Source organism: Neolamprologus multifasciatus, chromosome 20 (assembly GCF_963576455.1).
Source record: "Neolamprologus multifasciatus chromosome 20, fNeoMul1.2, whole genome shotgun sequence".
Taxonomy (NCBI): domain Eukaryota; kingdom Metazoa; phylum Chordata; class Actinopteri; order Cichliformes; family Cichlidae; genus Neolamprologus; species Neolamprologus multifasciatus.
In genome coordinates, this window is record NC_140458.1 from 18704587 (window position 1) to 18723603 (window position 19017).

Consider the following 19017-nt stretch of genomic DNA (forward strand, 5'->3'; position numbering starts at 1 on the left):
ACAACAACAGTATATTAAAAGACGTTATTGTGAGAATGATGAATTCAGACAGAAACAACAACAGTATATTAGAAGACGTTACTGTGAAAATGATGAATTCAGAAAGAAACAAAAACAATATGTTAAAAGACGTTTTTCTGAGAATGCTACAGTTAGAAAGAAACAACAACAATATATTAAGAGACGCTACTGTGAGAACGATGAATTTAGAAAGAAACAAAAAAACTATATCACTAAAAGGTATCGAGAAAGCCCAGAATTCAGAGAGAGACAGAGATCTCGAGTGACTCAGCGTTATGCACGTGACAACGCATTCAGAGTAAGACACAAACAACTGATGAAACAGCTAATGCGAGACAGGTATCAAAGCAATCTTGCATTCAGGATTATACACAAAATGAGATGTGCAATGAAAATAAAAAGGAAATACAGATGGGTGAACAGACAAACCCAAGAGAGTGACAACAGTGTGATCAACGAGGCCATATCTGTGTTCAAATCACAAATCAAAGTTGGACCATCATACCCATGTACTGTCTGTTTCAAGGCTTCATTTCCAAACCAAGTGCGACCCTGCAGAAGGTCAAAGTATGTCAAAAACCCACATGTGGTTGCAACATGTTTGACAGGAAAGTTTGTTCATGTTTGTGATGAAAACTGCAGAAATGAGCAGTGCAATGTTCCCAATGAGAGAAAGAGAGAGTGGATTTGTCACACCTGCCACGATCATCTTAAAAATGGATCCATGCCAGCACTTGCTATTGCCAATAAACTGGATCTTGCTGATATTCCACCTGAACTGTCTGATCTCAACATACTGGAGAGACATCTCATAGCCAAGTGCATACCATTTGCCAAGATCATTCCTCTTCCCAAAGGCAGACAGAGAGCAATTAGAGGAAATGTGGTCTGTGTTCCATCAGAGGTACAGGAAACTGTGGAAGCACTACCTCGATTGAGAATTAATTCTCAGGTGATGAGAGTAAAACTGAAGAGACGCTTGTCTTACAAAGGTCATCAGCTGTTTCAGACTGTAAGCTGGTCTAAACTTGTGCAAGCACTGCATAAACTCAAGCAGATTCATCCACAGTATAAGGATGTGAGCATCAGAGATGATGCTGAGCTGTGTGATCCAACACTTCCTGATGAAGATGAGGAGGAGGATGATGATGAAAACATGAATGAGGACGATTATGATGAGGCTGATTTAATGGAAATTGACAGCTGTGAGAAAAATGCACTGAGTGAAGCACAAAATAAAAATGAACAGGATATTGACATGTTACCCTGTGATGGTGAACAATCACGTGAACAGATGAGAGATGATTCAGAGCAAGCAGATGGACTGACTAATGGTGGTTTTGCACTCGAGTCCTGTTTGCAGCCCCCTGATGTGGCTGAGGAGATATTATGTTTCAGTGAAGGAATCTACTCTGTTGCTCCTGCAGAGAGAAACAATCCAATAAGTTTTTTCAAAACACCTAAACTGGAGGCCATGGCCTTCCCTGTGCAGTTTCCTACAGGCCAAAACACACTTGATGAAAGAAGGCTGATCAAAGTATCCCCCAGTGGGTATTTCAAATCAAGACTTTTCTGCATTGATGATCGTTTTGCCAAAGACACAAACTATTTGTTCTTTGCACAGTTTGTGACTAGAAATACACTTGGCTACTTCCAGCATGACAATACAGTTAAGGAAGGCAAAGCCTCTGACCAGAGATGGGAGAAAAATAACCTCAGGCATGTTACAAGATAAACATGAGGTGGAGAAACTGGTGCGAAATAAAGATGCAGTGAGATTCATGCAGCCTCTGAGAGGAACCCCAGCCTATTGGGAGAAAACAACAAGAGATCTTTTTGCCATGATCAGACAGTTGGGAACTCCCACGTTCTTTTGCACATTTTCAGCTGCTGAAATGCGCTGGCCTGAAGTGATTGAGGCAATAACAAGGCAGCAAGGTGAACAAGTGAATTTTGAAGGACTCGACTGGTCGGCAAAGTGTGACATCCTGAGAAGCAATCCTGTCACAACAATGCGCATGTTTGACAAGAGAGTTGAAGCATTATTCAGAGATTTACTCTTATCTCCTGCAGAGCCACTTGGCAAAGTCATTGACTACTTTTACAGAGTTGAGTTTCAGCACAGAGGAAGCCCACACATACACTGTCTCCTGTGGGTAGAAGGTGCTCCTGTGTTTGAGGAGGATGATGAGCAAACTGTTGTTGATTTTATAAACAAATACATCACAGCTCAGCTGCCTGATCCACATAAACAACCTGAACTGTACAAGAAAGTAACAGAAGTGCAAAAACATAGTAAGAACCACACAAAGACGTGCTTTAGGAGTTTAAGCTCCGGGTGCCGTTTTGGTTTTCCCAAACCACCCTGCAATGAGACAATGATCACAAGACCCAGTGAGGATGATGCACTGGAAGTAGAAACAGCAAAGAACAAGCTCAGACCACTGAACCAGCTGCTGAATGAGCCTGAAACTGCTTCCATGAGTTTAGAGCAGCTCTTGGCAAGATGCAAGTTGACACATGCAGAATATGAGAGATACCTGAATAAAATGAACACAAGGAGTACGATCATACTAAAGCGTGATCCAAAAGACTCTTGGATAAATGGCTATAATCCACATCTGCTTGAAGCCTGGAACAGTAATATCGACATAAGCTTTGTTCTAGATGCTTTCGGCGCTGCAAATTATTTAATGAAATATATATCAAAAAAAGAGGGCGGGCTATCTGAGTACCTGAAAACTGTCATTGAGAACTCCCATAAGGACAGTGTAAATGAGTGCGATGAAATGAGAGCCGTCATGCAGGCATATTCAAAGAAGCGAGAGATCAGTGCACAGGAGTGTGTTGCTCGTGCATGTGGTCTTCACATGAAGCAATGTTCACGTGCTGTAATCTTCATACCAACTGATGATAATCCTGTGAAAATGAGTCGTCCCCTGTCAGTTCTGGACAACACAACACCCGAGTCTTCCAATGTTTGGATGACATCTTTGAATGACAAATACAAAGCCAGACCTGAAACACCAGAGTTTGAGGAGATGTGCATGGCAGACTTTGCTGCTACTTGCAGGATTGTCTATGGCCAACAGACAAAAGGTAAAGATGTTTTGCCCCTTCTCAATGAGATGGGATTTGTGCAAAGGCGCAAAAACGATAAGCCTGCTATCATCAGATTTCACCGCTGCTCACAAGAAAAACATCCAGAGCAATATTACGGAAGACTGCTTAAACTGTACCTTCCTCATCGTTCAGACCACGAACTGAAAACACCATCGTTGCCAACCTATCAGGCTTTCTATGGTGCTGGCTGTGTACAGCTACCAGGTACTGACCGTCTTGAGTACGTGCAACACATTGTCAAAAGAAACAGAGAAAAATATGAGAAAAACAGTGAGGAGATCGAGAGCGCTGTTGAGGAATATGAGCAGAACAGAGGTGTGACTGACGAATGGTGTAATCTGGCACCTGAATCAGATCTCGTAAGGTTGCCACTTGTTGAACAAGAAAGAGAGCGAGACAATGAAAATGAACAGGAAGATGTGCCCGACTACAGCCGTCAGGCTGATGCTTCAACAGAAGTCAGAGCCATCAGGGAACCCCCTGCTATTGATCCCACATTGTTACGTCAGATGTTTCAGAATCTGAATAAGAAGCAAGCCTGCATATTTTATGCAGTTAGAGACTGGTGCATTAAAAGAGTCTGTGCTCTAAATCCAGAGCAGTTTTTCTTTTATATTAATGGTGGTGCTGGAACAGGAAAGTCACATCTTATCAAATGCATCTACTCAGAAGCATCTAAGATACTGAGCAAAGTGCCCAGATATGCAGACGACGTTGACATATCAAAACCCACTGTCCTGTTAACTGCTTTCACTGGGACTGCAGCATTTAACATTTCTGGAACAACACTGCATTCTCTACTCAAGCTGCCTAGAAGCTTAAAACCTCCCATTCAGGGACTTGGCAATCAGCTGGATGAAGTCAGATCTGAACTTTTGAATGCTGAAATAATCGTCATTGACGAAGTGTCTATGGTGTCAAGACATCTCTTTGCATATGTAGATGCAAGACTCAAACAGATCAAAGGGACTCGGAGACCCTTTGGAGGCATGTCAGTCATTGCTGTTGGAGACTTCTATCAGCTACCCCCAGTGCGACAGTCTAAACCTCTCTGTGTGCACGACCCGTCCGAGATCGACCTGTGGCGGGAGCATTTTCAGATGATCACTCTGACTGAGATTATGCGTCAGAAAGATGATGTTGTCTTTGCTGAGATGCTGAACAGAATTCGTGTGAAAGGAAAGTTGGATGAGCTTTGCGAAGCAGATAGAGATTTGTTGTCAGAGGCCATAACTGAACCAGCCCTTTGTCCGACTGATGCGTTGCACATTTTTGCAACTAATAAAGAAGTGGATGCACACAACTCTGCAACACTGGCTCTGCTCCATACTCATGTCATTGACATCCATGCAGATGATTATAGAAAAGATCCTAGAACTGGCAGAATGGCACTTCAAGACAGACCATTGAAAGGAGGTAAAAACGAGTTACCAGACACACTGAAGGTTGCAGAAGGAGCTCGTGTCATGCTCACCAGAAACATTGACATACAAAATGGTTTGGTTAATGGTGCATTTTGGAATACTACTTAGAGTAGTTTACTCTGAAAATGACCAACACATCATCAAGCTTGGACTTAAAATGGATAATGAGACATCTGGAAAGAATAACCGCACACCAGCAGACGACATGGTGTACATTGAGAGAGCAGAAGAGAATCTGAAGCAGAAAGGAGTGGTACGAAGACAGTTCCCAGTGAAGCTGGCCTTTGCATGTACAATACATAAGGTACAGGGTATGACAACCACATCAGCTGTTGTCTCTCTTAAGAGCATTTTTGAGCCCGGCATGGCCTACGTAGCTGTCAGTAGAGTGACGTCTCTCAGTGGACTGTATCTTCTTGATATGGAGGAGAAAAAAATATTCACCAACCCAGAAATCACTGCAGCGCTTGAGAACATGAGACAAGCCAACCTTGATGACATGATGCCTCTTCTACACGTGAGACAAACACTGAGCAGGTCAGACGTTTTCACCATTGTTCATCATAATACAGAGGGACTGCCAGCTCACATTAATGACATCAAGAGTCACCATGAATTGTGTCTAGCAGATGTTTTGTGCCTAACAGAAACACACCTGCGGGGCTCTTTTGTTGCAGAGAGTCTCCATTTGGAAAATTACAATTTGTTTCAAACGCAACAGACACCTGTCCTACACAAACTTTCCCCAGATGGCAAACAGAAGTGGTGGTGGAGTTGCTGTTTATGTGAAAAGTGACATTCAAGTGCATGAAAAACAGTACATCCATAATGTAACTGACCTTGAATTTCTGGCTTTAAAGGTTGAAGCACCAGTCAGTGCTCTGATTGCAGTTGTGTACAGACCTCCAGACTACACTCTGAGGCCATTCCTGAAAAACCTGGTAAGCCTATTAGACTCATTAGAGATCATGGACTGTCATCCCATCATAGTTTGTGGTGATTTTAATGAGAATGTTTTATCCAGTGCAAACAAACCAATCCTGGAGCTGTTTGAGTCTAGGGGATACGCACAGGTCATCACTGCCCCTACCACAGAGAAGAACACACTGCTTGACCTAATTTTCATTTCTCAGCCAGAGCGATGTCTCCATTCTGGAGTCATGAAGACCTACCATAGTTACCATGACCCTGTATACTGTGTATTGTCCTGTGATGATTCATGATCTAGATCTTTGAATACAGTAAGTAATTTCTATATTTTTGAATGACATAAGAAAGTAGAGCGATATTTAAAAGTTGGCTTAAGAAAAAACGCCCTGCATTGCAGTATAATGTTTGAATTGTTTACATAAAATACAATTAAATGAATTAAGTAATGATATCAGTAAAAGATGACAATTTTATTTATTACAGAAAATCTAAAAATCACCTACAGTAATCTATGAATGTCAGAAAAATCAAATATACCAGTTTAAAACGAACAGTGTAGGCATATCCTCTCTGCAGCCAGGCTTCAAAATCCTGCCAGGCTGCCCCAGTCTCACTGTGGCTGGGAGGGAGGGAGGGTGGACCAGAGGATTGCCCAAACAACGCATATATGTTCAACAGCTTCTTCGTTGTTTCTGGGAGAACAACACAGACTAAAGGTTTAAAATACCTAATTACAGCAATAATGACAGTTAAGCCACTTTATGTGTGCCTTTATTTTAAAATACTATTTACAAAAATGTTATTGATTTTAGTTTGTTATAATCTTTAAACTTTTTCAAAAGTATACGATTATATTTTTGGACAAATCTTACGATGAAACATACATTTTTATGAGCTTTTATCATGTTTCAGCCAGTGCATTTATCAGGGTGGGTCTGGGTCTGGGATGATAAATGCACTGGCTGATAAATGCACACTTCTGGCCAGAAGTGTTTCAGCAGTGTCACATATGTACTACATATGTGACACTTGCTTTCTGTTACCAGCTGATACCCTACATTTGTATAGACATTGGATCTTGTGAGGCTGGGGAGTTGAGTGGGTAGGTGGGAGTTGAGTGGGGGGGGGGGGGGGGGGGGTGGGAGGTTGTTAGGTTTTTTTTTTTTTTTTTTTTTTTAAGAGAGACACAGTCCTCCTGTGTCTTCTTCAAGCTTAAAAGCGTAAAAGCCAACAGTGTGAAGCACATAGCAGCCAGAAACTGTAATGCCACAGATCAGAGAGGCGTCATCATCACCATCTTCATTGCCGTACGACCAGAGAGTGAGACTTCACATCTGGAGCACAGGAGACATTCTGTCTTCCTTCTAGCTTGTCCCACAAGCAGTCGGTGAGATTTACTCGCATCAAAAAGGGTTAATGACATAATTTCCATGAAAACATGTATTAATTTTTTGTAAAGTGTTTAAATTGTGTTTTCACCTGACCTTAGGAGTGTAGATTGTAATGTCTGTACTCAGGTGTTTCCCTCTGTGATCCATCCCTTTCAGAGCTGAGACACTCAGGACTGAACAGACTGCACAGTTTCTGTGACTGAGCCTCCAAAACACCTTCTTTGAAACCACACATGATAGAAGGGCTTCATATTTGCAGCAGCACTACTACAGGTATTCAGTTTATTACAGGATGTGTTTGTTTCTTAGGACCAGCTCTAAGTGCACACTACCTAACATATACACCTTTCTGTTCATTACAAACCAACTACTCTGGATCATATGGCCAGTTGGCAGGAATGTTGCTGCAGGAAAACATCCCTGGAGATCACCATCATTGTCAGACTGACTGTGCCTCCTCTGTGCAGTGTCAAGAGCCTCCCTAAATGAGTGTGTAAGTTAACATTTTCATTATTTTATTCCCTTTGACAAGACAAGTATCACTGATATTTACATTTACAACTACATATGTTCCTGTTTTCTGCTCTTCTTTCAAGGCCTCAGCTATCCTGCTTCTGTGCTGCTTGCCACACATCAAACACTGGCCAGATGACAGGGAGGATCCACTCTGAAGTCACTGGACATGATGAGGATCATCTGGGACTTTATAGTTTCACAGAAACGTTGTGCTCTTTGATTACAGGTTTTAAATGGACATAATGACTGCCTCTCTCTGATCAACAGGCTAAAGGATTGTTTTCATTATTAGAGCTCTGTAGAATGTATGCTTATTTACTATTTCAACACAGAGCAAACCTTTATTTATTTATTTAACATATTTTTATTTGTTTTAATGTTGAATTAACTGTGGGGATTTTTTCAAGTGGGCACTCGGGATGTCATATGACCAGAAATGTGGTAACTGGAATTCAACAGTATGGAAAAAAAATTGCTAAGAACAAAACACACACAAAAACCCCCAAGAGAACTCAAATTCATTCCATGTAATCCAATCTAAAACATTTTAAACTGCTGAACAGCAAAACAAACAGTGTTTTAAAAAAAACAGTGTTAACAGAATGATTATGATGAGTTTTTACCAAAGTTTCAGGTCACATGGCACACCTAGTGTGTAGTGTGGGGTATCAGCTGGTAAGTATAGGTTTTTTTCATATTTGTGTCCTTAGAGTTCAGATGGATAAAGCCTTGTGTATAATAATTAGTCATAAACACAACTCAAAGGCAGGGACTTACTGAGATAACTAAATTTGGGTCTTTGTGTCTGAGCCCAGGTTAAAACACTGTGTAAAAAAGCATTTAGTGGCATGGCTGAACTATGCTGTAAACTAATGATACTTATTTATCCATGTTCACAAAAAGGACTAATGTGTTTATTTGATTATTTGTATGTGTTAAACTGTGTCACCACCTTAGGCTTTCATTTGAATTTACTCAAAAATCTCTATACAGTTCTCTTTTACCACTGTGTGGACTCTGTTTACATTAAAACACAAAAAAGAATGAGTAATAAAAAGATGTGTAGACAGATCAGTAGATTAAGAAGACTGATAGAAACAGCTGTTCAGCCATGTTCTAAGAAACCAACACAATTTAAAGGTTCAGGATTGTGGTTTTAAAAGTTTTCATGTATTTCATATGTTGCTTAATATTTTTATTTAGTTATTTAATTTAGTTATTTTTATTTATTCTACTAGTCTTTTTCAGAAAGGAGCTGTAAAATATGACTCTTAAGATTTTTATGTTATTTTTTATGACATACAAAACAAATTGATGTATATAATACTATTAAACATAATATACACAATATGTCTGAAAAACATTATGCTGTATATTAAAGTTTGTATTTTCTCCAGAATGTTTGTTCATCTTTTAAGTTCATTTCAACAAATTTGTTTTTACATTTATTTTTAATAAGTTATTTTTTTATGAGTTGGAGATTTATAATACATAATTCCACTCTTTAAGTGATTAGAAGAATATTACTTTTAATATTAATTCAGAGGTTTTCTGACTCTAAATTTTCTTTTGTCAATACTCATCTTTTTCTAATGTTCAGCTATTTTCCAAATTCTTCCTTTGTGTAAACGTCAGCTTTTAGCAGTTCAGCACTTTTGTTTTCAGGTTAAAAATTCATTTTTTTAATCTCATTCAACATTTTTAACTTAATTTCATCAATTAATTCATTTCAGTGCATACATTCAGATTCAAGCATTCACACTGCAGTTTCTTCAGAAAATGCACTTTCTAGTTAGTGTGAATGCTTGTAAAGCATTCACAGTATTGTTCTTCTAATCTTATTATATTCCGTACGTTTTTTGTACTCCTACTCCTTCAAAACCGTTCAACTTAGAAAAACCATTCAAACACCGTTAGATTCCTCTTCTTTTGGACATGACTGCTTCTATTTTTCTCATTTTTAACATTTATATTTTTAATTTTATTCAACTTTTTTCAACAAAAATTTCCCATGTATTTCAATGGGGAGACCCTTCAAATCCTCATTCAACTTACTCATTTTTAAACTCTTACTACTTCCACATACGTTGACATAGAGCCACCATTCAAACTTTAAAACGAAGACAAGACATTCAACTATTCAACTTGTATTTATCTTTTCAATATCTATTATACTTTTTCTTCAGTTCCAGTTTAAGTTTCATGATGTTTTTTCACCCGTTTCAGAGTTTATAATGAGTGTGTATGGGACGGAATGTTGGGGCTAGAGTGAGACAGCTCAACTGCTAGAGTGAGAGGAGCGAAAAAATTAATCTTAAAATCTTTTTTAAAACTGCTGCTGTGTCCGCAGCGTTTGCTCTACAGGTATGATTTTACCCTCAAAACGTAGCCATCGCTGTCCTCTTTCATCCAATGTGTTTACTATTGTACTAGGTGTTATGGTTCTTTCATAAATGTCACCAATGCACAGCCTCCTCCCTCCAACTCTTCCATAGACTCTAATGTTAAAATGGCTCAGAAGGTTCGTTTGAAAATCAGAAGAGCATGGTGTCTTTCCACTGTCACCACGTCCATATAATAAACTCCACAGGCATGAAAACTGAGAATTTGGTAGACTAGACATTGCTGGTGCTCACGGTGAAAGAATTTTGTCAATACGACCTGTACTTTTCATTTGGGAACGATTTGTTTCGGCCTGATTTTTCTGTTCATTTTAAGCATCAAAAGTGAGGTGCATGTCTGTCTGTGTGTGTAGGGAGCCATTGGGTGCAGTCACTATAGCAAACAGGCTCACACCTGCCTGCCTAATGAGCTCTCTCTCACTCTGCCAAGATTCATCTTAAACACTTCTCTTTCAACTGCTGCTGTGTCCACAGTGTTTGCTCTACAGCCATCATTTTACCCTCAAAACGTCGCCATCGTTGTTCTCTTTCCAACACCGTGTCTTTCAAAGCTCAGAGATGTAAATTTTTTAAACTGTGTGGATCCAAGTGGAGGGATCACATTTTAGTCATTCAGTGATTCAAAGAATATGAACTTTTAATATTCATTCAGATGTTTTCTGACTCTAAATTTTTTTTCTCATTACTTAGGTTTTTCTAATTTACATTTAAAACATTTTCAGCTATTTTCCAACTTCTTCTGTGTGGATGTCAGCTTTTAGCAGTTCAGCACTTTTGTTTTCAGGTTAAAATTTCTGTATTTTTTTTATCTCATTCAAACTTTTTAACTTAAAATTCAGCAATTAATTCATTTCAGTGCATACATTCAGATTCAAGCATTCACACTGCAGTTTCTTCAGAAAATGCACTTTCTAGTTATTATATTATCTATTCCGTACGTTTTTTGTAGCCCTACTCCTTCAAAACCGTTCAACTTAGAAAAACCATTCAAACACCATTAGATTCCTCTTCTTTTGGACATGACTGCTTCTATTTTTCTCATTTTTAACATTTATATTTTTAATTTTATTCAACTTTTTTCAACAAAAATTTCCCATGTATTTCAATGGGGAGACCCTTCAAATCCTCATTCAACTTACTCATTTTTAAACTCTTACTACTTCCACATACATTGACATAGAGCAACCATTCAAACTTTAAAACGAAGACAAGACATTCAACTATTCAACTTGTATTTATCTTTTCAATATCTATTATACTTTTTCTTCAGTTCCAGTTTAAGTTTCATGATGTTTTTTCACCCGTTTCAGAGTTTATAATGGGTGTGTATGGGACGGAATGTTGGGGCTAGAGTGAGACAGCTCAACTGCTAGAGTGAGAGGAGCGAAAAAATTAATCTTAAAATCTTTTTTAGAAACTGCTGCTGTGTCCGCAGCGTTTGCTCTACAGGTCTGATTTTACCCTCAAAACGTAGCCATCGCTGTCCTCTTTCATCCAATGTGTTTATTATAGTAATAGGTGTTATGGTTCTTTCATAAATGTCACCAATGCACAGCCTCCTCCCTCCAACTCTTCCATAGACTCTAATGTTAAAATGGCTCAGGAAGGTTCGTTTGAAAATCAGAAGAGCATGGTGTCTTTCCACTGTCACCACGTCCATATAATAAACTCCACAGGCATGAAAACTGAGAATTCAGTAGACCAGACATTGCTGCCGCTCACGGTGAAAGAATTTTGTCAATACGACCTGTACTTTTCATTTGGGAACGATTTGTTTCGGGCTGACTTTTCTGTTCATTTTAAGCAGCAAAAGTGAGGCGCATGTCTGTGTGCGTGTCACACCTGCCTGCCTAACGAGCTCTGCCTGCCACTCTGCCAAGATTCATCTTAAACACTTCTCTTTCAACTGCTGCTGTGTCCACAGCGTTTGCTCTACAGGTATGATTTTACCCTCAAAACGTAGCCATCGCTGTCCTCTTTCATCCAATGTGTTTATTATAGTAATAGGTGTTATGGTTCTTTCATAAATGTCACCGATGCACAGCCTCCTCCCTCCAACTCTTCCATAGACTCTAATGTTAAAATGGCTAAGAAAGTTCGTTTGAAAATCAGAAGTACAGGCTGTCTTTACACTGTCACCACGTCCATATAATAAACTCCACAGGCATGAAAACTGAGAATTATGTAGACTAGACATTGCTGGTGCTTACGGTGAAAGAATTTTGTCGATACAACGTGTACTTTTCATTTGGGAAGAATTTGTTTGGGGCTGACTTTTCTGTTCATTTTAAGCAGCAAAAGTGAGGTGCATGTCTGTATGCCTGTGTATGGAGCCATTGGGTGAAGTCACTACAGCAACTAGGCTCACACCTGCCTGCCTAACGAGCTCTGTCTCACTCTGCCAAGATTCATCTTAAACACTTCTCTTTCAACTGCTGCTGTGTCCACAGTGTTTGCTCTACAGCCATCATTTTACCCTCAAAACGTCGCCATCGTTGTTCTCTTTCCAACACTGTGTCTTTCAAAGCTCAAACATTTAAAATTTTAAACTGTGTGGATCCAATTGGAGGGATCACATTTTAGTCATTCAGTGATTCAAAGAGTATGAACTTTTAATATTCATTCAGATGTTTTCTGACTCTAAATTTTTTTTCTCATTACTTAGGTTTTTCTAATTTACATTTAAAACATTTTCAGCTATTTTCCAACTTTTTCTGTGTAAACATCAGCTATTATAAGTTCTGCACTTTTGTTTTCAGGTTAAATTCTGTTTTTTTGTTTGTTTTTTATTTCATTCAAACTTTTTAATTTAAAATTCAGCAATTAATTCATTTCAGTGCATACATTCAGATTCAAGCATTCACACTGCAGTTTCTTCAGAAAATGCACTTTCTAGTTATATATTTATTCTATTCCGTACGTTTTTTGAAGTCCTACTCCTTCAAAACCGTTCAACTTAGAAAAACCATTCAAACACCGTTAGATTCCTCTTCTTTTGGACATGACTGCTTCTATTTTTCTCATTTTTAACATTTATATTTTTAATTTTATTCAACTTTTTTCAACAAAAATTTCCCATGTATTTCAATGGGGAGACCCTTCAAATCCTCATTCAACTTACTCATTTTTAAACTCTTACTACTTCCACATACATTGACATAGAGCCACCATTCAAACTTTAAAACGAAGACAAGACATTCAACTATTCAACTTGTATTTATCTTTTCAATATCTATTATACTTTTTCTTCAGTTCCAGTTTAAGTTTCATGATGTTTTTTCACCCGTTTCAGAGTTTATAATGGGTGTGTATGGGACGGAATGTTGCCGCTAGAGTGAGACAGCTCAACTGCTAGAGTGAGAGGAGCGAAAAAATTAATCTTAAAATCTTTTTTAAAACTGCTGCTGTGTCCGCAGCGTTTGCTCTACAGGTATGATTTTACCCTCAAAACGTAGCCATCGCTGTCCTCTTTCATCCAATGTGTTTACTATTGTACTAGGTGTTATGGTTCTTTCATAAATGTCACCAATGCACAGCCTCCTCCCTCCAACTCTTCCATAGACTCTAATGTTAAAATGGCTCAGGAAGGTTCGTTTGAAAATCAGAAGAGCATGGTGTCTTTCCACTGTCACCACGTCCATATAATAAACTCCACAGGCATGAAAACTGAGAATTCAGTAGACCAGACATTGCTGCCGCTCACGGTGAAAGAATTTTGTCAATACGACCTGTACTTTTCATTTGGGAACGATTTGTTTCGGGCTGACTTTTCTGTTCATTTTAAGCAGCAAAAGTGAGGCGCATGTCTGTGTGCTTGTCACACCTGCCTGCCTAACGAGCTCTGCCTGCCACTCTGCCAAGATTCATCTTAAACACTTCTCTTTCAACTGCTGCTGTGTCCACAGCGTTTGCTCTACAGGTATGATTTTACCCTCAAAACGTAGCCATCGCTGTCCTCTTTCATCCAATGTGTTTATTATAGTAATAGGTGTTATGGTTCTTTCATAAATGTCACCAATGCACAGCCTCCTCCCTCCAACTCTTCCATAGACTCTAATGTTAAAATGGCTAAGAAAGTTCGTTTGAAAATCAGAAGTACAGGCTGTCTTTACACTGTCACCACGTCCATATAATAAACTCCACAGGCATGAAAACTGAGAATTATGTAGACTAGACATTGCTGGTGCTTACGGTGAAAGAATTTTGTCGATACGACCTGTACTTTTCATTTGGGAAGAATTTGTTTGGGGCTGACTTTTCTGTTCATTTTAAGCAGCAAAAGTGAGGCGCATGTCTGTGTGTGTGTCACACCTGCCTGCCTAACGAGCTCTCTCTCACTCTGCCAAGATTCATCTTAAACACTTCTCTTTCAACTGCTACTGTGTCCACAGTGTTTGCTCTACAGCCATCATTTTACCCTCAAAACGTCGCCATCGTTGTTCTCTTTCCAACACTGTGTCTTTCAAAGCTCAGACATTTAAAATTTTTAAACTGTGTGGATCCAAGTGGAGGGATCACATTTTAGTCATTCAGTGATTCAAAGAATATGAACTTTTAATATTCATTCAGATGTTTTCTGACTCTAAATTTTTTTTCTCATTACTTAGGTTTTTCTAATTTACATTTAAAACATTTTCAGCTATTTTCCAACTTCTTCTGTGTAAATGTCAGCTTTTAGCAGTTCAGCACTTTAGTTTTCAGGTTAAAATTCTAGTTTTTTTTATCTCATTCAAACATTTTTAACTTAAAATTCAGCAATTAATTCATTTCAGTGCATACATTCAGATTCAAGCATTCACACTGCAGTTTCTTCAGAAAATGCACTTTCTAGTTAGTGTGAATGCTTGTAAAAGCATTCACAGTATTTTATTCTTATTATTCCGTACGTTTTTTGAATCCTACTCCTTCAAAACCGTTCAACTTAGAAAAACCATTCAAACACCGTTAGATTCCTCTTCTTTTGGACATGACTGCTTCTATTTTTCTCATTTTTAACATTTATATTTTTAATTTTATTCAACTTTTTTCAACAAAAATTTCCCATGTATTTCAATGGGGAGACCCTTCAAATCCTCATTCAACTTACTCATTTTTAAACTCTTACTACTTCCACATACATTGACATAGAGCAACCATTCAAACTTTAAAACGAAGACAAGACATTCAACTATTCAACTTGTATTTATCTTTTCAATATCTATTATACTTTTTCTTCAGTTCCAGTTTAAGTTTCATGATGTTTTTTCACCCGTTTCAGAGTTTATAATGGGTGTGTATGGGACGGAATGTTGGGGCTAGAGTGAGACAGCTCAACTGCTAGAGTGAGAGGAGCGAAAAAATTAATCTTAAAATCTTTTTTAAAACTGCTGCTGTGTCCGCAGCGTTTGCTCTACAGGTATGATTTTACCCTCAAAACGTAGCCATCGCTGTCCTCTTTCATCCAATGTGTTTACTATTGTACTAGGTGTTATGGTTCTTTCATAAATGTCACCAATGCACAGCCTCCTCCCTCCAACTCTTCCATAGACTCTAATGTTAAAATGGCTCAGAAGGTTCGTTTGAAAATCAGAAGAGCATGGTGTCTTTCCACTGTCACCACGTCCATATAATAAACTCCACAGGCATGAAAACTGAGAATTCAGTAGACCAGACATTGCTGCCGCTCACGGTGAAAGAATTTTGTCAATACGACCTGTACTTTTCATTTGGGAACGATTTGTTTCGGGCTGACTTTTCTGTTCATTTTAAGCAGCAAAAGTGAGGCGCATGTCTGTGTGCGTGTCACACCTGCCTGCCTAACGAGCTCTGCCTGCCACTCTGCCAAGATTCATCTTAAACACTTCTCTTTCAACTGCTGCTGTGTCCACAGTGTTTGCTCTACAGCCATCATTTTACCCTCAAAACGTAGCCATCGCTGTCCTCTTTCATCCAATGTGTTTATTATAGTAATAGGTGTTATGGTTCTTTCATAAATGTCACCAATGCACAGCCTCCTCCCTCCAACTCTTCCATAGACTCTAATGTTAAAATGGCTCAGAAGGTTCATTTGAAAATCAGAAGAGCATGGTGTCTTTCCACTGTCACCACGTCCATATAATAAACTCCACAGGCATGAAAACTGAGAATTCAGTAGACCAGACATTGCTGCCGCTCACGGTGAAAGAATTTTGTCGATACGACCTGTACTTTTCATTTGGGAACGATTTGTTTCGGGCTGACTTTTCTGTTCATTTTAAGCAGCAAAAGTGAGGCGCATGTCTGTGTGCTTGTCACACCTGCCTGCCTAACGAGCTCTAACTGCCACTCTGCCAAGATTAATCTTAAACACTTCTCTTTCAACTGCTGCTGTGTCCACAGTGTTTGCTCTACAGCCATCATTTTACCCTCAAAACGTCGCCATCGTTGTTCTCTTTCCAACACTGTGTCTTTCAAAGCTCAAACATTTAAAATTTTGAAACTGTGTGGATCCAATTGGAGGGATCACATTTTAGTCATTCAGTGATTCAAAGAGTATGAACTTTTAATATTCATTCAGATGTTTTCTGACTCTAAATTTTTTTTCTCATTACTTAGGTTTTTCTAATTTACATTTAAAACATTTTCAGCTATTTTCCAACTTTTTCTGTGTAAACGTCAGCTATTATAAGTTCAGCACTTTTGTTTTCAGGTTAAATTCTGTTTTTTCTTTTATTTTTTATTTCATTCAAACTTTTTAATTTAAAATTCAGCAATTAATTCATTTCAGTGCATACATTCAGATTCAAGCATTCACACTGCAGTTTCTTCAGAAAATGCACTTTCTAGTTAGTGTGAATGCTTGTAAAAGCATTCACAGTATTGTTCTTCTGTTTCTTTATTATTATTATTATATTTTATTCTGTATTCCGTACGTTTTTTGAAGTCCTTCTCCTTCAAAACCGTTCAACTTAGAAAAACCATTCAAACACCGTTAGATCCCTCTTCTTTTGGACATGACTGCTTCTATTTTTCTCATTTTTAACATTTATATTTTTAATTTTATTCAACTTTTTTCAACAAAAATTTCCCATGTATTTCAATGGGGAGACCCTTCAAATCCTCATTCAATTTACTCATTTTTAAACTCTTACTACTTCCACTTACATTGACATAGAGCAACCATTCAAACTTTAAAACGAAGACAAGACATTCAACTATTCAACTTGTATTTATCTTTTCAATATCTATTATACTTTTTCTTCAGTTCCAGTTTAAGTTTCATGATGTTTTTTCACCCGTTTCAGAGTTTATAATGGGTGTGTATGGGACGGAATGTTGGGGCTAGAGTGAGACAGCTCAACTGCTAGAGTGAGAGGAGCGAAAAAATTAATCTTAAAATCTTTTTTAAAAACTGCTGCTGTGTCCGCAGCGTTTGCTCTACAGGTATGATTTTACCCTCAAAACGTAGCCATCGCTGTCCTCTTTCATCCAATGTGTTTACTATTGTACTAGGTGTTATGGTTCTTTCATAAATGTCACCAATGCACAGCCTCCTCCCTCCAACTCTTCCATAGACTCTAATGTTAAAATGGCTCAGAAGGTTCGTTTGAAAATCAGAAGAGCATGGCTGTCTTTACACTGTCACCACGTCCATATAATAAACTCCACAGGCATGAAAACTGAGAATTATGTAGACCAGACATTGCTGCCGCTCACGGTGAAAGAATTTTGTCGATACGACCTGTACTTTTCATTTGGGAACGATTTGTTTCGGGCTGACCTTTTCTGTTCATTTTAAGCAGCAAAAGTGAGGCGCATGTCTGTGTGCTTGTCACACCTGCCTGCCTAACGAGCTCTGCCTGCCACTCTGCCAAGATTCATCTTAAACACTTCTCTTTCAACTGCTGCTGTGTCCACAGTGTTTGCTCTACAGCAGCATTTTACCCTCAAAACGTAGCCATCGCTGTCCTCTTTCATCCAATGTGTTTATTATAGTAATAGGTGTTATGGTTCTTTCATAAATGTCACCAATGCACAGCCTCCTCCCTCCAACTCTTCCATAGACTCTAATGTTAAAATGGCTCAGAAGGTTCATTTGAAAATCAGAAGAGCATGGTGTCTTTCCACTGTCACCACGTCCATATAATAAACTCCACAGGCATGAAAACTGAGAATTCAGTAGACCAGACATTGCTGCCGCTCACGGTGAAAGAATTTTGTCGATACGACCTGTACTTTTCATTTGGGAACGATTTGTTTCGGGCTGACTTTTCTGTTCATTTTAAGCAGCAAAAGTGAGGCGCATGTCTGTGTGCTTGTCACACCTGCCTGCCTAACGAGCTCTACCTGCCACTCTGCCAAGATTCATCTTAAACACTTCTCTTTCAACTGCTGCTGTGTCCACAGTGTTTGCTCTACAGCCATCATTTTACCCTCAAAACGTTGCCATCGTTGTTCTCTTTCCAACACTGTGTCTTTCAAAGCTCAAACATTTAAAAATTTTAAACTGTGTGGATCCAATTGGAGGGATCATATTTTAGTCATTCAGTGATTCAAAGAGTATGAACTTTTAATATTCATTCAGATGTTTTCTGACTCTAAATTTTTTTTCTCATTACTTAGGTTTTTCTAATTTACATTTAAAACATTTTCAGCTATTTTCCAACTTTTTCTGTGTAAACGTCAGCTATAATAAGTTCTGCACTTTTGTTTTCAGGTTAAATTCTGTTTTTTGTTTTGTTTTTTATTTCATTCAAACTTTTTAATTTAAAATTCAGCAATTAATTCATTTCAGTGCATACATTCAGATTCAAGCATTCACACTGCAGTTTCTTCAGAAAATGCACTTTCTAGTTATATTTTATTATCTATTCCGTACGTTTTTTGTAGCCCTACTCCTTCAAAACCGTTCAACTTAGAAAAACCATTCAAACACCGTTAGATTCCTCTTCTTTTGGACATGACTGCTTCTATTTTTCTTATTTTTAACATTTATATTTTTAATTTTATTCAACTTTTTTCAACAAAAATTTCCCATGTATTTCAATGGGGAGACCCTTCAAATCCTCATTCAACTTACTCATTTTTAAACTCTTACTACTTCCACATACATTGACATAGAGCCACCATTCAAACTTTAAAACGAAGACAAGACATTCAACTATTCAACTTGTATTTATCTTTTCAATATCTATTATACTTTTTCTTCAGTTCCAGTTTAAGTTTCATGATGTTTTTTCACCCGTTTCAGAG

At 38.3% G+C, this 19017-nt stretch overlaps 1 long non-coding RNA gene across 2 annotated transcripts; it reads left to right on the forward strand.

Moving 5' to 3' along the window:
* Window positions 1-5281: 5281 nt before the first annotated feature.
* On the forward strand, window positions 5282-8084 carry LOC146494796 (uncharacterized). 2 transcript variants are annotated; one of them, XR_014871427.1, is made up of 4 exons: window positions 5282-5509; window positions 7046-7162; window positions 7279-7382; window positions 7486-8084. It is a non-coding gene; the product is annotated as an uncharacterized LOC146494796 (long non-coding RNA). The 2 variants fall into 2 exon arrangements; XR_014871426.1 differs by lacking the exon at window positions 5282-5509 and having other exon boundaries at window positions 6648-7162.
* Window positions 8085-19017: the final 10933 nt, after the last annotated feature.